General features: G+C 47.9%; 1 pseudogene; it reads left to right on the top strand.

Annotated features, from left to right (window-relative positions):
* Positions 1-5,343: 5,343 nt before the first annotated feature.
* Positions 5,344-6,605, top strand: LOC120435174 (annotated as a pseudogene).
* Positions 6,606-9,013: the final 2,408 nt, after the last annotated feature.

The raw sequence follows: 9,013 nt of genomic DNA, 5'->3' as shown, positions 1-9,013 counted from the left end.
ATTTAGAACATATACTAGAAGGAACAGAATTTATTTCATTTGACAGACTAGTTACACAATATGGGATCAACAAGAAAAGATTTTTAGAGTATCAACAAATTAAATCCATAGTAAAAAGAGATTTAAACCAGGTCAAGTTGAACTACAAACACCACCAAGTGTGGTTCAATTTCTTACTCTTAAAACCCCAAATTACTGTCCAAAATATACAGAATGCTTTCTAAAACAGATGAATCAATATCCTTCCTATTGCAAAATGGGAAGTGGATTTATCAGTTAACTTAGACCAAAACTTCTGGTCTCAGATTTGCTTAAAACCTTTCATCTAATTAGAAACCCCAGTCTTCAATTAATTCAATACAAAATACTACATAGAGTGCACTATACAGGTCATCGGATGTTCAAGATGGGCTTTACGTCTACCAACAACTGCTCACACTGCCAAACCAATTCACCGGACAGTTATATCCACGCTCTTTGGTTCTGTCCACCAGTTCAGAAGTTTTGGCGCGAGATATGTGAAGACTTATCAAAGTGTCTGAAATGTAACATTCCAACTTCCCTTTAGTGTGTTTGTTGGGCAGCTTAGATAATGTCACTACGGAAAAGAATATAGCTCATATGGTTTTCACTGCCCTATGCATAGCCAAGAAAACAGTCCTCATGAACTGGAAAAATAAAAATAATCTTAATTCTAACCAATATAGAAATTATCTATTAGATTACATTAGTCTTGATACAGCCTCTGCCACCACATCAGATCAATTGCTCTGGGCTCCTTTGATCAGCTCCATCAGCTAGTGGGGGTGGGGGGTCATAGTTTGGTCCCGCCTTCACTGTTGTGATGGGTGTGGGGGCAGGGACGGGCTTAGGGCATCGGGGTTCCCAGGAGCATCTTCCTTGGGGGCTCAACCCGGGTAGCGGTCATGGCCAATTAAGGGCTCTGTTGGCTCTTGGGTGACGGTTTCCTCGTGGCTGCGTGCAGCAGGGCTAGGAGGGTCTGTGCTGACGGACGTGGGTTACTGACCTGGTAGCCTGGCTGCCCCTGGGTAGGTCCGGGACGGGCGTGAGGTTCTGGGGGCGCTCCGTCTCTGGGCCGGGGCCCTGGCCGGGCCTCAGGGGCTGGGTCCTGGTTGGTGTGTTGCCGGGGTTGTGGGCGGGTGGGTGTATGGGGGCCCGGCCCTGGCGCAGGGTGCCGCCGGTGCATCGTGCCACCTGGGGACTCTTCAACTGGTGGGGAGGTTGTCACATCTTGCAGGAGCTTTCCTCTCTTCAGGAACTCTCTCTGCAGGAGGGGAGATACAGGAGAGGTGGAGGAAGATCTCAGCCTGGGCGCCTATTGTCTAGTGTAGTCTGGAAGATGAGTGGATGATGGGATGGGTGCAGTTTTCTCTGTGGTGGGGTCGGGTGGACTGTCCCGGGCTCTGTGGGGCCGGGCAGCTGCCGCCGCTGGGCCCCGGTCCGGATGGGCCTGGGCCCCCTTTCTGGCGGGTTGCAGAGTATGGGGGTGCTTACTGGGGTCAGCGGGGAGCTGGCCCCAGGAGGGGTTTACTTGCCCTCTCTTCCTTCCCTCCCCATCTCCAGCTGCCTCCCTCTTCCCGCTCCACCACAATCACCCACACATGCAGGGCCTTGGGGTAGGGTGTGTGTCACCAGGGTGCAGGGGAGGCATCCCCCTGTCCCCTTCTGGCTGCCTCTGTCTCAATTTTATCCCACACCTTAGACATTCACATTACTCACACTCTCATTACACATACATATAGGATCTTGGGGGTGGGCACGCCACACAGAATCCAAATTACCATCAGGGTGTACACCTCACCCCTGGCGTCGTTGCCCACCTCTCAATTTTAAATACACGTAGACATTGAGGGCTAGCAGGAGGGGCTATGCGCTTACCTGCTGCTCTGGCAGGTAGCTCCATGCCCTCCTGGGTTTTAAATGCACCTTAGAACACACATGCATCAACACTACATATGAGCGGGTGGAGGGAGGTTTGGAGTCTTCACACACCCCTGTGTTCTCTGCGGCCTGCTGGAGCGGGGGCTGGGAGGAGGATTTGGCCGTCCGACTGGGGTCTGGAATGTGGGGCCTCCCTGCTGCTGCGGAGTCGGGCGGTCTGCTTCTCCCCACTGCAGGAAAAAAGGGTAACACCACCTGGGTCTGGGTGCAGTTTCCCCCTCCAGGGGCAAGGGTACCCAGACCCGGTTCTTAGAGTACGCTTGGGGAGAGTGATTGTGTGTACAGCGTCTCTTTATGTCTGTCTCCACGTTGGTTGAGTGTGGAATAATTGCTTATGAGAGCATGAGGGTAGGAATGGATGTTTGTATCTGTGTGTGCCTGTATGTCTGTGTCTATATGTCAGGTTGGGTATCAGACGCCACCTCTCTGGGGACATCTCAGGCCCTCCAAGGTTTGGAGGCCTATCTCCCCCACCACTTCCCCTGCCGGTGGCGGACGCCCTCAGACATCGGTGCGTTGGTGGTTCTGTGTGTCCGGGTGGGCGCCCAGGTACACACCGCTCACTCCTTGGCGGCTGCTTATCGGGGCCTGGAGCCTGGGGCTCGCTCGGGCCACTGGGAGGCGGGTGCCCTCGGCCTCTCAGCCCGGAGCTCGGTCACTCAGGCACAGCTGGCTGCCGGCGGGAGCTCACGGGCACGCCACTGCAACCCCCTGGCTTCTGCTCGCGGCTGCTGAGTGACCCCTCATCTGGGACTCTCCTCAGCTCTTTCTGGGATAGTGACGCGGCTGCCCCTCTGTTGGTCTTCCTTGGTCTCTTGTGTTCTGGGGGCCTCTGGATGTCTGGAGCCTGGATCTCCTCCATACCTGCGTCATGCCCTGGAGGACGGAGCAGTGGCCCCCCACACCCTCTAGCCGATCATTACATGATGGAACCTTTTAAAAAAACAAACAAGCGCGTCCATGCTCACAGGTGTACACACAGGTGATCACACACACAAACTACACCCTTTTTGGCTCCTACCTCAAAGCACACTGTGCGCTGTCGATCTTACGTGCTGCACAATAATGTTTAATATTTAGTATTTACTGTCATATTCCCATAGATCATTGTGATGATGTTTATTACTCTCGTTTTCTTCTGCTTGCTTTCTTCTTTCTTTCTCAACAGCTGATCCAGGTGATCGATATATGTATTTTTGTCTGCTTATTCTGTTGGTTTTGGTTTTTTTGCCCTTTTCCCCGTCCCTCTTCCCCGCTGTTTTTCTTTCCCTCTTTCTTTCTCCCTTTCCTTCCCCAGTCAAGTCTGTCCCGTATTCAGCAAGTGAAAATAAAATAAACAATAAAGGTGAATCAAATGGACCATTACGGCAAGGCTGGGATGGTCCATTTGGTAAAGTAAATCCGTTGGGCATCTTTCTTCGCCTTTAGACAATAATTCTGATGGCAAAAGAACCAAACGGGACAGATTAAAAAAAAAAAAAAAAAAAAAAAAAAAAAAAGTTTTTCCTTCCCACTGTCGCCAAAGTGCTTGCTCATAGGGGGTCATATGATTGTTGGGTTTTTCTCTGTATTTATTATTGTGCTATCTACTGTACAATATAAAGCGCCTTGAGGCGACTTTTGTTGTGATTTGGCTCTATATAAATAAAATTGAATTGAAATTGAGTTGACTGCAGGATCTAAAGAGTCAGCCAACAGAAATACAGACAGTCAGCGGCTCTCTGCGACACCCAGTCCGTGATGGAAAATTTGTTCAATCTCACTAATGTGCTGAGAATTGGAGGGACAAAGGCTAATTCACTACAGCAGTAATTATGTTGACACAGAATACACAATACTTGTCATGGTCTGGAGCAGTGGTTCCCAAACTTTTTTTGCCAGGCACCCCTTTTTTTACAAGAAAAATCTTCGCGCCCCCCCACCGCGCCCCCCCTGCAATGGCTCTGCGCCCCCCCCAGGGGGCGGGCCCCACACTTTGGGAACCTCTGGTCTGGAGTCTGGTGACTGCGTGTTTATGTTTTGTTTATTTAATGTTCTGTAATTTAGTGTTTTTTCCTGGTTTGGTCTTTTGTATTTCTAGGTTAATTAGTTGTCAAAGGAATTTCCAAAGAAAAGCGTCTGGACTTCTTTGAGTTGCTTGAAGACGTTTCACCTCTCATCCGAGAAGCTTCTTCAGTTCTAAGGTCAAATGGCCGAGAGTCCCAGATTTAAACCCAGTGGGAGTATCCCCCCAAAGAGGGACAAAGGACCTCCTGGTGATCCTCTAATCACATGAGCCAAGGTGTGAAAGCGGGTGTGGGACCTAATCAGCCAGGGTTTCGGGTGAGCTCATTGTGAAACCTGGCCCTACCCTATCATGTGATTTCCTGAGGTCAGATGGCCCAGGATGTGAGTGGGCGTTGAGGCGTCTGGGAAGGATCTCAAAACTGGATTATAGATGGCAGACAGTTGGTGTCGTAAACCACCGCCTCTGTTCAAAGATGGTCGCTCACAGTGGACATAGATGGCCTCTTTCACTCCTCTTTCAAACCATCTGTCCTCTCTGTCCAAAATGTGAACATTGGCATCCTCGAAAGAGTGACCTTTGACCTTAAGATGCAGATGGACTGCTGAGTCTTGTCCTGTGGAGGTGGCTCTTCTATGTTGTGCCATGCGCTTGTGAAGTGGCTGTTTGGTCTCTCCAATGACCTGGATGACAGAACCTTCACAGACAGGTTAATTAGTTATTCTTCAGTACTTTAGTGATTTTCCAGCCCTTGGGTTTGCCACTGTGCCTCTCTTATGTTCCTGGTTTCGATGTTCGTGTATTTCCTGTTTTACTTTGACAGTCCTGTGTCCTGTGTCAGTGTATTCTGTTTTGCTTCCTCCCTGTCTTGTCAGATTAGGTTCAGGGGTCCGTTCTTCGTACCTCGCTAAGTAAGTTAGCCGGATTTGATTGTTGACGATTTCGCGTGATCTTGGATCGTTCGGTTCTCCGAAGCTCATCCAGGACTTGCTGTCATAGCAACAGATCAGTGGCGTAAACCTGCTTGGGAGCAGGCTTACTTTATGTAAACAGGATTAGATCGCGCCACTCAGGTATGTCCGCTTCATTTATACTGAAAGCAACAGCGATATTTCTCCACTGTTTTTCCATAAATAAATATTATCAATGTAACTAAAGATAATGCAGTATTTGATTCTTTTATTGATGTCATACAGATACATACAGGTCATTTCCTAAAAAAAGGGAAATGTACTATTAATCATTCTATTTCATGTATTTGATTATTTCAGATGTAATTCATATTTTAGAGTAGTAATAGTAAATTACTTCGTGTAATCAAGATGAGAGACCACGGCTATAAAAGCGAAGGTGGATTTGGGAAGTCTGTCGCAGCCATGTCCTGTCCGTTTGTACGCGAGCAACCCAATGCGGAAGGTGCAAGATTGATAAGGAGAGTTTTCAGAATTCAGCGGCTATTGCGGGATAGACAGGATCCTTTAGCTCAGCGCGACAGTGTGCTCATAGAGAGATATCGATTTTCCCATGAGGGTATTATTTACTTAACCAACTTGTTGGATCCCTATGTTAAGAGTTCCACTCACCGTAGTCGGGCATTAACAACTGCACAAACTGTGTGCATTGCCTTGCGTTTCTTTGCGAGTGGCACGTTTCTGTACGCTGTTGGAGACGCAGAGAACATTGGCAAAAGTGCTGTCTGCCGTTCCATTCGCAAAGTATACCTGGCACTCAAGCATTTCCTGGGTGTGTTTGTGGTTTTTCCAAGCCACTTAAGACCACAGGTTGTCAAACAGGGCTTTTTTTCTATTGCAGGTACATTAAATTCGATAATGAATGTGATGCAATCATGACCTATGTCTGTAACTATAGCTCGATTGTCCGCAGGCTTCCCTAATGTGATTGGTACCATAGACTGCACACACATTGCGATCAAGGCCCCCCCAGGCCCCAATGAAGGGGATTTTGTCAATCGAAAGGGGGTTCACAGTATAAATGTGCAGGTGAGTAATACTAATATTTTAGATGGTAATATATAATGAAAAGGAGTGTGTTCACATATAATGAAATCTCTTAGATGGTGTGTGACTCTATGTGCCATATCACAAATGTGGAAGCTAAATGGCCCGGATCAGTGCATGACTCAAGAATTTTCAGAGAGTCAGGGTTATGCACATTATTTGAGCGTGGTAAGAAAAAGAGACTTATTTTGATATGTCATACTTATTTTGGGCCTAACATAACAGCATTTCTCCATTACACAGGGGCCTCACGATGGGATTCTCCTTGGAGACAGGGGTTATGCATGCAGGCAGTACTTCATGACACCGTTCCTGACCCCAACCCTGGGCCACGAACCCGCTACAATGGAGCTCTAGCCAGGACAAGGGCACGCATTGAAATGACCTTTGGGCAAATAAAGGGAAGATTTCAGTGTCTGAAAAGTCTGAGGGTTGCACCTGACAGGGCATGTGACATTATTGTTGGATGTGCCGTACTGCACAACATTGCCACCATCAGAAAGGAGAGGACTCCTGTGGTGGAGGTGCAGCCTGATGATGACCTCCAGCCAGTGCACTTGGACCAACCTAGTGGCAGAGCTGCACGGGACAGAATTGTGCAACACTATTTCGAATATTAAAAACATGACAAAACATATTTTTCATTGAAATTTATTTGAGCATCTTTTTCAGTCTCATCAAAAAAAAGCCAGTCATCATTTGCCAGGAAAAAAATCATATATACTGTATCACGCGAGGTCATCAATAGTGCTCTGTATGAAAGTGTATTTTTACTTACTCTGAAGTTCCTTTTGAAGCAACTCGATTTCGAGTTGAACTTTTTGCCTCATTAGAGCTTGAAGTTCGATTTCACCTAGAAGCTTTTGTTTCTTTAGCTCAGTATACTCCATTTTTTGCTGGAGACTTCTCTTATAGAGCAAACGAATGTCACCCTGTTTCAATTGTAGAGACAACATTTAACGGTCAATACATGTCATATAGGAAGTAAAATTAATTACAAGACTGCCCACCTCTGTATCAGGCCTCTCTGCGGCCTCTTTGCCTGCAAATCATACTGCAGTCAGAAACACATAGAAGTACACAAGTAGATACAAATTCAGGCCACATTATGCATGCACTTACAGGGCTTCCTCCAAACCACAGTCATCTGACAGGGTTGCTTCACTGTCCTGTGCAATGGAAACAAAATGGTGTTACAAAGGGATGTGGTACAGCCTATTGGTCTAAATAATTAAAAAAATATATATATATATATATATATATATATATATATATATATATATATATATATATATATATATATATATATATATATATATATATACACATATATATATATATATATATACACATAAAACACTCCAGCACGCCTCACGGGCGGTTTATCCTTCAAGCTCGGGTCCTCTACCAGAGGCCTGGGAGCTTGAGGGTCCTCTTGTATCTTAGCTGTTCCCAGGACTGCTGCTCTTCTGGACAGAGATCTCCGATGTTGTTCCCGGGATCTGCTGGAGCCACTCGCCTAGCTTGGGAGTCACCGCACCTAGTGCTCCGATTACCACGGGGACCACCGTTACCTTCACCCTCCACATTCTCTCGAGCTCTTCTCTGAGCCCTTGGTATTTCTCCAGCTTCTCGTGTTCCTTCTTCCTGATATTGCTGTCATTCGAACCGCTACATCGATCACTACGGCCGTCTTCTCCTGTTTGTCTACCACCACTATGTCCGGTTGGTTAGCCACCACCATTTTGTCCGTCTGTATCTGGAAGTCCCACAGGATCTTAGCTCGGTCATTCTCCATCACACTTGGGGCATCTCCCATTTTGACCTCGGGACTTCCAGGTTATACTCGGAACAGATGTTCCTGTACACTATGCCGGCCACTTGGTTATGGCGTTCTATGTATGCCTTGCCTGCTAGCATCTTGCACCCTGCTGTTATGTGCTGGATTGTCTCAGGGGCATCTTTACACAGCCTGCACCTGGGGTCTTGCCTGGTGTGATAGACCCCAGCCTCTATGGATCTTGTACTCAGAGCTTGTTCTTGTGCTGCCATGATTAGTGCCTCTGTGCTGTCTTTCAGTCCAGCTTTGTCCAGCCACTGGTAGGATTTCTGGATATCAGCCACCTCCTCTATCTGCCGGTGGTACATACCGTGCAGGGGCCTGTCCTTCCATGATGGTTCCTCGTCTCCTCCTCTTTCTTGGGTTTCTGCTGCCTGAGGTATTCACTGAGCACTCGGTCAGTTGGGGCCATCTTCCCAATGTATTCTTGGATGTTCGTTGTCTCATCCTGGACTGTGGTGCTGACACTCACCAGTCCTCGGCCCCTTCCTTCCGCTTAGCGTACAGCCTCAGGGTGCTGGACTTGGGGTGAAACCCTCCATGCATGGTAAGGAGCTTTCTTGTCTTTATGTCAGTGGCTTCTATCTCCTCCTTTGGCCAGCCTATTACCCCAGCAGGGTACCTGATCACGGGCAGGGCATAGGTGTTGATGGCCCGGATCTTGTTCTTACCGTTCAGCTGACTCCTCAGGACTTGCCTGACCCTCTGCAGGTACTTGGTGGTTGCAGCTTTTCTAGCGGCCTCTTCATGGTTCCCATTCGCCATGGGATCCCCAGGTACTTGTAACTGTCCTCTATGTCTGCAATGTTGCCTTCTGGTAGTTCGATCCCCTCAGTTCTGACTACCTTTCCTCTCTTTGTTACCATCCGACTACACTTCTCCAGCCTGAATGACATCCCGATGTCATTGCTGTATAGCCTGGTAGTGTGGATCAGTGAATCAATGTCTCGTTCACTCTTGGCATACAGCTTGATGTCATCCATGTACAGGAGGTGGCTGACAACCGCTCCGTTTCGTGGTCGGTATCCGTAGCCAGTCTTGTTAATGATCTCACTGAGGGGTTCAGGCCTATGCAGAACAGCAGTGGGGACAGAGCATCTCCTTGGTAGATCCCGCACTTGATGGTGACTTGTGCTATGGGCTTGGGTTGGCCTCTAGTGTTGTGCGCCACATCCCCATTGAGTTCCT

This window comes from Oreochromis aureus, linkage group 20, assembly GCF_013358895.1.
Source record: "Oreochromis aureus strain Israel breed Guangdong linkage group 20, ZZ_aureus, whole genome shotgun sequence".
In the NCBI taxonomy this organism is placed as follows: Eukaryota; Metazoa; Chordata; class Actinopteri; order Cichliformes; family Cichlidae; genus Oreochromis; species Oreochromis aureus.
This window is presented reverse-complemented; position numbering and strand designations above follow the sequence as displayed.